Raw genomic sequence first — 9261 nt, 5'->3', positions numbered from 1 at the left:
TATATGGACCAATCATAAAAAATGTAATTAGTAAAATATAGAAAAAATATGTAACACATTAGTATGATGAACAACTTCTCAGCTATCATTTAGGTACTTATTAGCTTGCATACTGGCTGTTTATTAGTAGGCTACTTAGAAAGCACATATTAATTCCTTATTCTTCATGACCATATTCTGCATCCCATAATCCTACCTAATACCTAAACTTAACAACTACAACGACTACCTATTAATAAGCAAATAAGCAGTAAATTAAGAGTTTGAGGCGAAAGTCATAGTTAATAGTGAATATGTGTTCCCCATACTAAAAAATAATTTAATAAAGTAGTATGTGAATGTGCAAGTATCCATTACTGTGTGCCATGAACTGTACATACAACATACACAAAATACAATTTGAAATATGTAAACAATATACTCTCAGTACCCTTATAAGGACATCTTTGTACTTTATACTGGAAAAGGTGCACATTAGTACCTTAGAGTACCAATATGTACCTTAATGTACAACTATGAAACTTTTTGGGGTAAATAATGTACAAAGATGTCCTTTTAAGGGTGCTGTCCCAGTGACATGCTGTTGTATTTCTCTCTTTCTCTTTCTTTCTCTTTTTCTTTCTCTTTGTTTCTTTCTCTCTTTCTTCTGTTTTATAATCATATATAATAATATAAGCATAAAGCATATAAAGCAAAAAAGGTACGATTAAAAATAAAACCTGTCAATTAGACAAGGGAAAAAACAGGTATAACACTAGACATTCCGTCCCCCCCCACTTTTGAAATGATGGCTACGCCCCTGGCAAAAACACATTTGATTTTAGTTATTTGAGATGTTATAATAGTTCTCTCATTGTGTTCAAATAGATTAAACAATAATTATTTAACAAATAAATATATTATCCAAATATTATATTTGTATAAAAAATATCGTCCGCTGCCTACGCCCCTGCTTGCACGTGATATCAGTGAGCGGTGTGTGAAACAGCGAAAGCGAAACTTTCTCACTGAAGTCTCACAGAACTGTCATGGACCGGCAAAGCAACTTCCAAATACATTCCACCAGAGTGGGGGTTAATCGTTTTGTAGTCCTTATAATAAAATACGGATGACAACAGATGACAAAATAAATTCTACTGTTGGAAAGAGAACTCAATTCATTCAGTCGGACTGACTGCGGATTTGTGTTTCGCACGCTTTCCGCCTTGCCGCGTGCGCTTACCAAAAAGTCCGTCTTGGCGAGTTATTCATTTAAACACAATCGGTTATGTCTTAAGTGAATAAACTGTTTGGGACGCGCTGTTAACGGAGTACGCTAAAATAACAGGCGAGAAGATACGGCTTTACCAACCACTCAGTCGCTCTGACTGGCGCATTTTTATTAAAACAGAAAAAACACGTGCATTCCTTCAGTCACTGATCAGGTCACATGACATCTAGTGACATGACACATTAGACATCTGGATTGCCTGTCCCAAATAGAAAACAAAAATACAAGTACAAATGAGAGCATACTATTTCCACATGTCAACACCCCCACTTGCTCTCACATTGTTATTCCCTTTTGTTTTGAACAAACTTGTTTTCACATAGGTATTCGTGTAGTTTACACCTTTCTCTTGACTGTACCCTTTAGCAACATATCGTGCTTTGTACTTATCTGATCCATCACTATTTCTCTTAATTGCATAGACCCATTTACCCCCCACTACTTCTTTACCATCAGGTAGATTAGTCAGGGTAAACGTAACATTTTCTCTCAATGAGTGCATTTCCTCATCCATAGCTTTAACCCATTCATTTGCATTTACTGATGTTACAGCTTCTTTGTAGGTTTGGGGTACATTACACACAAGTCTGTAACAGTAATCAATATTAGTCACATCACCTTCAATACCACAAACATAGTCACTCAAATAAATTGGCCTTTTTCTGTCTCTTGCAGGATTTCTCCTTTCAGGTTTATCTTCTTCCTGTTGTGCTTGGTTACACTACTGGTTCTTGAGTACTTTGTGAACTAACATCTGATTCTGATTTCACAGATTCTCTGAGAGGATTGTTCCTGGTCTCAAAACCATCATCATCTATCAGTACACTCTTAAAAATAAAGGTGCTTCAAAAGGTTCTTCAAGCGATGCCATAGAAGAACCATTCTTGGTTCCACAAAGAACCATTCAGTCAAAGGTTCTTTAAAGAACCATCTCTTTCTTAGCTTTTTATAATCTGAAGAACCTTCTTTCGCCCCAAAGAACCCTTTGTGAAACAGAAAGGTTCTTCAGATGTTAAAGGTTCCTTATGGAACCATTTAGACAAAAAGGTTATTCTATGGCATCGTGAAGCACCTTTATTTTTAAGAGTGTATAGTCTCAGTACTCTTGGATACAAACTCCACTAGTCTGCATTTCTGTACCTTCCTGCTGTTAGGATAGTAAATCATGTATGCCGGACTATTCTTGTCGTATCCAACAAAAAAACCCTTCTCACATCTTGAATCCAACTTTCCTAACCTCCCTCTGTCATGTATGTAAGCGTAGCATGCTACTCCTAATTTCTGCATTCTTGAAATGTTAGGCTGTCTACCTGTTAACATAAAGTAAGCTGTCTGTTTAGTGCGATTGTTGAAACATCTGTTTCTCACTACAGCAGCTGTCTGGACTGCATACGTCCACAATGTTCTTGGTAACCCACTTTCTATTAACATGCATCTAGCCATGTCAAATAAGGTTCTCCAGTTCCGCTCAGCCCGTGCCGTTCTGGTGTGGAGAGTACGGCGCTGAGGTCTCGTGTCTAATACAGTTTCTGCTTAATAATGCCTGGTACTCCCTTCCTGTAAATTCCATACCATTGTCAGACCTCATGCATTTTACCTTTCCATATGGAGCCATATCGGCAAGGAATTTTTCTGTGGCAGTCACTGTATCCCCCTTGTTTTTCAAAAAATAAACAAACACTGCACTGGAGTAATCATCTGTGGAAGATAGTGCATACTTATGACCGTCTCTAGATGCTGGGTCTATAGGCCCTGCTAAATCTGTATGTATCATTTCTAGGGCTGCTTTAGCTCTTGCATCAGGCCCTCTGTTCCTAGTTTGAATAAACTTTCCCTGTGTGCAAATTTCACAGCGTGGGATAGGTTTATCCATACCCGCAATTTGCATACCGTCAACAACTTCCTCCAATTTAATTATATCCCCATGATTGCAGTGCCCTAATATTTCATGCCATGTCTGCAAATCATAACACCTCTTACATTGTTCAACACCTTCATTGTCTATTGTGTGCAAATAGTACAGTTTGTCGTGCACATGTATGGGGAATTTGGTACCATCCTTATGTAGTAGAACGTTCTTCCCTTCTTTGAAGACCACCGTCGCTCCATTCGATGTGGCTGCTTTCACAGAGAAAATGTCCTGTGGATATGTTGGGATGTGTAGCACGTTTCTTAGCATTGCTTTGACGCGCCGTCCCGTGCCGTCAACCAAATATATCTCTGCTTCTCCTCTGTGCTTTGCGACCCCGTTCCACCGAGTGCCGTCAGCCAATTCCACGCAGTGTGTGTTGGCCTGGAAACTACTGTCAAAACTCTGAAACTTCTAGATGTCCGTGATGATGTGTGAAGTTGCACCTGCATCCACCATTATGCCTTTCCTCTTGGTATTCTGTACCCGCATTTCAGCGTCGCTTGCCCGGAAAGCATACTCCCTGTCACTTGGCTCTGCGGAAGCTTTTTGTGCGTTATCCCGCTGCTTTCCCCGTCTGCATGTTGCGTCGCGGTGAGTGGTACTTCTGCACTGACTACACCACTGTTTACGCTGACATGTCCTTGCTTTGTGGCCTTTTGTACCACACCTGTAACAAACAAACATGTTGGTACTTCCAGCACCACAAACAGTACTCGCTAAAGCGGTTTTTCCTGCCAGGCTCGGATACGGTTGCCCGCATATTTTCAAGGTCTTCGTAACTTCGAAGCCTTGTTTTAAATTCCGTAAAAGTAAATTTATCATCTCTCTGGGTTACATGAATGGCAAATGGCTTAAATGTCTCTGGAAGTCATTTGGTCCTTTCAGAACCATTGCTACTGAAAGTCCATCACTCAGATTCTCACCTGCGTTCCTCAAAGCGGTGATTGCGGTCTCAGCCCTGATGACATAATCAGTAACACACTCACTGTGCGACTTTTGCAATGACGTTAGCTCGGTGTATAAGCTAATTACTCTAGGCTTTCCTTTGCCAGCATAATATTCCTGAAGAATCTTCAATGCCGCTCTTCCATCGTCTGCTGCTTCCCTCATAAGCGACAAACTTTTGTCATCCAGGAACTGTATCAGTTCCTTCGGCGTTTTTCGCCGTATCTTCCTCGTCTTCCTCAAAAGACTCACTTAAAATAGTCTCTTTCAGTCCTTGCAAATAAAGATGGCCCAATAACTTTGTCTCCCATAGCTCGTAGTTTTTCTCGTCTCCGTAAAAAGACTAGTCGAGACCAGCGGCTTGTCACGGTTTCTTTATCTCTTCTTCTCATGTCGAAAGACTCGGGTACACGCTATATCCATCGCGACTTTTACCCAGCGTCTTATCACTCCAAACGTTTTCTACTCTGCTCTGGGCCCATAACCTGTTAACAGAGTACGCTAAATAACAGACGAGAAGATACGGCTTTACCAACCACTCAGTCGTCGTCGTCTTCTTCCTCTTCTTCTTCTTCTTCTTCTTCTTCCGTTTTTTGGCGTGTTACATCCTGTGTGCATATCGCCACCTACTTTTGCTGTTATGCAGTCATGGTTTATTTATCAATTTATTCCTTGTTTTTGCTTTTCCTGTTCTTACACCCGTATATACACAAATATTCCTACTTAAATAATTATTCGATGCTCCATCCCATTCCTTCTCCCCAGGCTCCACCTGGCGCTGCGTGTTCAGCTCCTCCAGACTAAATCCGTGGTCCCTGCAGATCCAGAATAGAATAGAGCATCGGCATTCTATATTTTAAATCCTTTCACTTAACCCAGAAGTATATATGTATTTTATTAATATCATGTATCCTTCTCTATCTCTGTTAAACTCATATCCTAATAAGTATTCCAAATCCTTATTTACCTTACCTTTCTTGTTTAAATATGATATTAATTCCTTTCTTTCTTCATCATACCTTGTACAATTATATATTACATGCTCCACTGTTTCTTTCTCCCCACAATTCCCACACAGCCCAGTCTCATGTATTCCAGTTATGAACAGTGAAGCGTTCAATCCCGAGTGTCCAAGTCTCATCCTGGTTATAATAACCTCTTCTTTTCTATTTCTACCACTTACACTTCTTTTAGTATTAACCATTTTTTTAATATTATATAAATGCCTTCCCTTATTACCTGTATTCCATATTCCCTGCCATTCTTTCATAATATTTTCCTTAATGATAGTTTTAATTTCACATTTACTTAAAGGAACATTAAAATCTATTACTTCTCTTCCTAAAGCATTTTTTGCTAATTCATCAGCAGATTCATTACCAGTTATTCCCACATGTGCTGGCACCCAGCAGAATCCAACTACCACACCTTTTCTTTGTATACGCCATAATAATGTAAATATTTCACACAACAAATCTTCTCTAGAAGATTGCCGAGTAATCAATGATGTTAAAACAGAAGCAGAGTCAGAGCATACCACTACTCTGTCTGGTCTTACTTCCTCTACCCATGTTAGTCCTATTATGATAGCAACCATTTCAACAGTATATATTGACAATTTAGATGTTAATCTTTTAGTTATGGATATTTTAAAATCTGGAATATATATTCCTACTCCTGTAAGCCCTGTTTTGGGGTCTTTAGATCCATCAGTATAAATGTGCATACTTGCATAAAATATTTCCTGAATATACTTATTTACATTATATTTAATACTACCCATTTCCTCCCATTCTCTTTTCTTATCCAATATCTCTAGATCAATTTTAACATCAGGAATTATCCATGTTGGCACCTCTCCCCATACAGGTGACACACTACATTCTATATTTGTTATCTGATATTTCTCTGCTAACTGATTTATATTCCATCCATATCCTCTCCCTTTGTTATTTGAGTATTAAGCTACTTCTTCTTCTTTCCAGTTTAACGGCGGTTGGCATCCAGCTTATTGGTGCATGTTTGAACTAAATTCTTATATACAGTCCTGTATTATGCAAGAACTGAAGAACTACCTCAGAGATCAGTTTATGTTTATCACTGTGTCCAAACAAAGAAGTAACAGAAAACACTTTAACTCCAAATTCTGCCAATTTATCAAAAAGTGATTTTCTTTCTGCATTACACTTCCTACATTCCAAGAAAACATGCCCTACTGTTTCCATATTCACATAATCCAGAAATATGCTTTCCTACAATATACAAAAAGTAATTTAACCCACAGTGCCCCAACCTCAATCTACACAGTTTAACGGAGTCCCTACGAGATGGACAACTACAAAAACATATATAATGTCTACCCTTGAATTCCTTTTCCCATCCTCTCTGCCATTCTTTTATTAAGCCCTCTTTAACCACTGACTGGCGCATTTTTATTAAAACAGAAAAACACATGCATTCCTTCAGTCACTGATCAGGTCACATGACATCTAGTGACATGACACATTAGACATCTGGATTGCCTGTCCCAAATAGAAAACAAAAATACAAATACAAATGAGAGCATACTATTTCCACATGTCAACACGCGCATTACTGTAGGTCTATAATGTCCTTAATATGAATGAAAACAGCAGCAGCAAAAAAACAAAAAAAAAATCTGTATCCTGTTGTCATTTTTTGTGTGCAAAATAAACAAGCTTCATGCATTTTGTTTGTTCTTTGTGTCATATATAATTATTGTGCATCTAACATAATACTTAATATATGGTAAATGTGCTATCATAATTATAGAAAATAATCGCAAATTTTGCGCATATTTTTGGCTAATCCACAAACAAACACAGACACAATTCCAGATTCATTTTTATCATTTACCTAACTAATGACGTTATCAATAAAATGTTGCCAGTCATGAAAATATATCAAAATTCCATGCGTTTTTTTGTAATAATATGCAAACGAAAACTAATTTAAAAAGTAAGAAAACAACTCAATAATATAAACATTAATCCTTATTTCTCTGATATTCTCATATTTGTATCTGAAACTGTAATGTCATTTTTATTAGATAGATAGTAATAAAATATTTCACTCACCAGAATTAGGGGATGTTGGTCTCCGTCTGTGCCTTTTTCAGGTCTCTTTTCTTTATCCAACTCATACTGAAGGTGGTTACCAGATTTCTACACAGTCCTAGGGCACGAGCTGTGCGCTCTTTCTCACTTGCTACAGCATTTGTGACAGCCAAATGGAGATTATGGCCAAAGCATTTTAGCCATAGCCAACCAGGTTTACCCACTGCAGCCACAATATTAGCTCCATTATCTGTGGTAATGCAAGACAATTTTTTTTCATTCATTTCATTTTTTAATTCCCAGTCCGATAAAATACACTTAAGAGTTTCTGCTAGATTATCAGATGTGTGGTTTTCTGGGGTGTACCTTGTCTGTTGACATTTTGACTGTAGAGTCCAGTCAGCTGTGATGTAATGAACTGTAAAGCTCATGTACGGAGTCATGTTTGAGCTGGACCACATGTCTGTAGTAGCGGAATAAAAAGGAATTTGTTTCAGATCTGAAACAATATCTTCCTTCACTTGATTGTACAAATTCGGTATTGCCGTTTTGGAAATGCATGTTTTTCCTGGCAATTCATACTTGTTGTCGAAGTTCTGCAGCATTTCTTTAAATGCTGTTTTTTCCACCGTATTAAACGGCTGCATTTCCTTCGCAATGTACCTAGTAACACTGTCTGTCAGTGTGCGCCATTTGATGCTGTCAAGTTTATATTTCGTTACCCGTTCGAAAGCCTCTGCTATTGGCAGCTGACGGGATGTATGTGCGGTTTTGGATGCCTTGCAAACTTCGGCAAATTCAGTGGGATGATGTGTCTTTAGATGGTTTCTAAGATTTGTGGTGTTGGCGCTTTTCGCTGGTATTTCTCTTTTACATATTCGACACACTGCTGTGTCAATGTCTTTCGGCCGTCCTTTTTCGTCAGGTTTAAACCAAAATGTGCCCAGACAGGTGCCGTCGTTTTCGGCTTCGATATGAAATCCATCTTTGCTGTATAATTGCACTGATATGGCTCAGTGATTCAAAACTGCGTGCAGAGCAAGCATGTTGGAAGTAGGGTGCTGCAGGTACAACAGTTCCCCCTTGTGGCTAATAAAAGTGCGCAATAATTGCGGTTGGGTACAACGACCGCGGCTATGTCAAACAATTGGGATCATACGCTTATTTAATAATCGTGACAGCCCTAAGTTAAGCATTAAACAACATTAAACTGTATTAACGTCGCTCAAAATACTGAATGGACATCATCATCTATTGTAAAGTTACAGTAGTAATTTAGCAGAAAATATTCACATCATTTTATAACAGCTTTAGAGGAAGCTAGAGCAGACAACAACCCAACCCTTACGAAAATTAACTATGGTTTTACTATGAAAAAAATTTAAAATAAAAAAAACGTGGTTACTATAGGTAGCCTATGCCTAAATCATGGTAACCACAAATTAACAATGGTTTTGCTACACTACCCAGAGTTTCACAGTGGTATTTGTTGTAAATCTATGGTTATGCAAATGGTAATCAATCCGCAAAATAACCATGGTTACTACACTTTTACTATAATAAAACCATGGTTAATTTTCGTTTGGGAAAAACTTGACTCATGATAATGCAATGACATATTCAGTATAATGATTTTTCTATAAAGATATTTTTATGATGTTTTTAATTTTTTTTTATTTTTTTTACTAATTTTGACATTTAGACAATTTAGAAAATATAGTTGTTGTTTTTTTAATCTCGAGTATTTTAGTCAATTTAAGATAATAACACATGGTAGTAATGCAATACTTTCAATTTAACTAAAATGTATATTGTGTGCAAAAAAAATTACAATGAAGTGGTTGTTCTGCAGCAAGGTGGAGACGAGCTGATGAAAAAGTGACATGTACAAGAAAAAGAGCAAAAAAATAAACGCGCGCGCGCGCGCACACACACACACACACACAGACACACACACACACACACACACACTTGGTGAGAGATAGCCTATCAGGGAAAATGAAGAGAATAAAAAGAGAGAAACGAATTATTTTGCACGTCCCCATCCTAAGGATTTA

At 37.8% G+C, this 9261-nt stretch overlaps 1 long non-coding RNA gene across 1 annotated transcript; it reads right to left on the bottom strand.

Annotated features, from left to right (window-relative positions):
* Positions 1 to 4507: 4507 nt before the first annotated feature.
* LOC107601187 (uncharacterized) lies at positions 4508 to 6079 on the bottom strand. The gene is made up of 2 exons (XR_001610896.1): positions 5508 to 6079; positions 4508 to 4735 (listed from the first exon to the last, which is right to left on the bottom strand). It is a non-coding gene; the product is annotated as an uncharacterized lncRNA (long non-coding RNA).
* Positions 6080 to 9261: the final 3182 nt, after the last annotated feature.

The sequence above is a fragment of the Sinocyclocheilus grahami genome, unplaced genomic scaffold (assembly GCF_001515645.1).
Source record: "Sinocyclocheilus grahami isolate Dianchi unplaced genomic scaffold, SAMN03320097.WGS_v1.1 scaffold301.1, whole genome shotgun sequence".
Lineage (NCBI taxonomy): Eukaryota > Metazoa > Chordata > Actinopteri > Cypriniformes > Cyprinidae > Sinocyclocheilus > Sinocyclocheilus grahami.
This window is presented reverse-complemented; position numbering and strand designations above follow the sequence as displayed.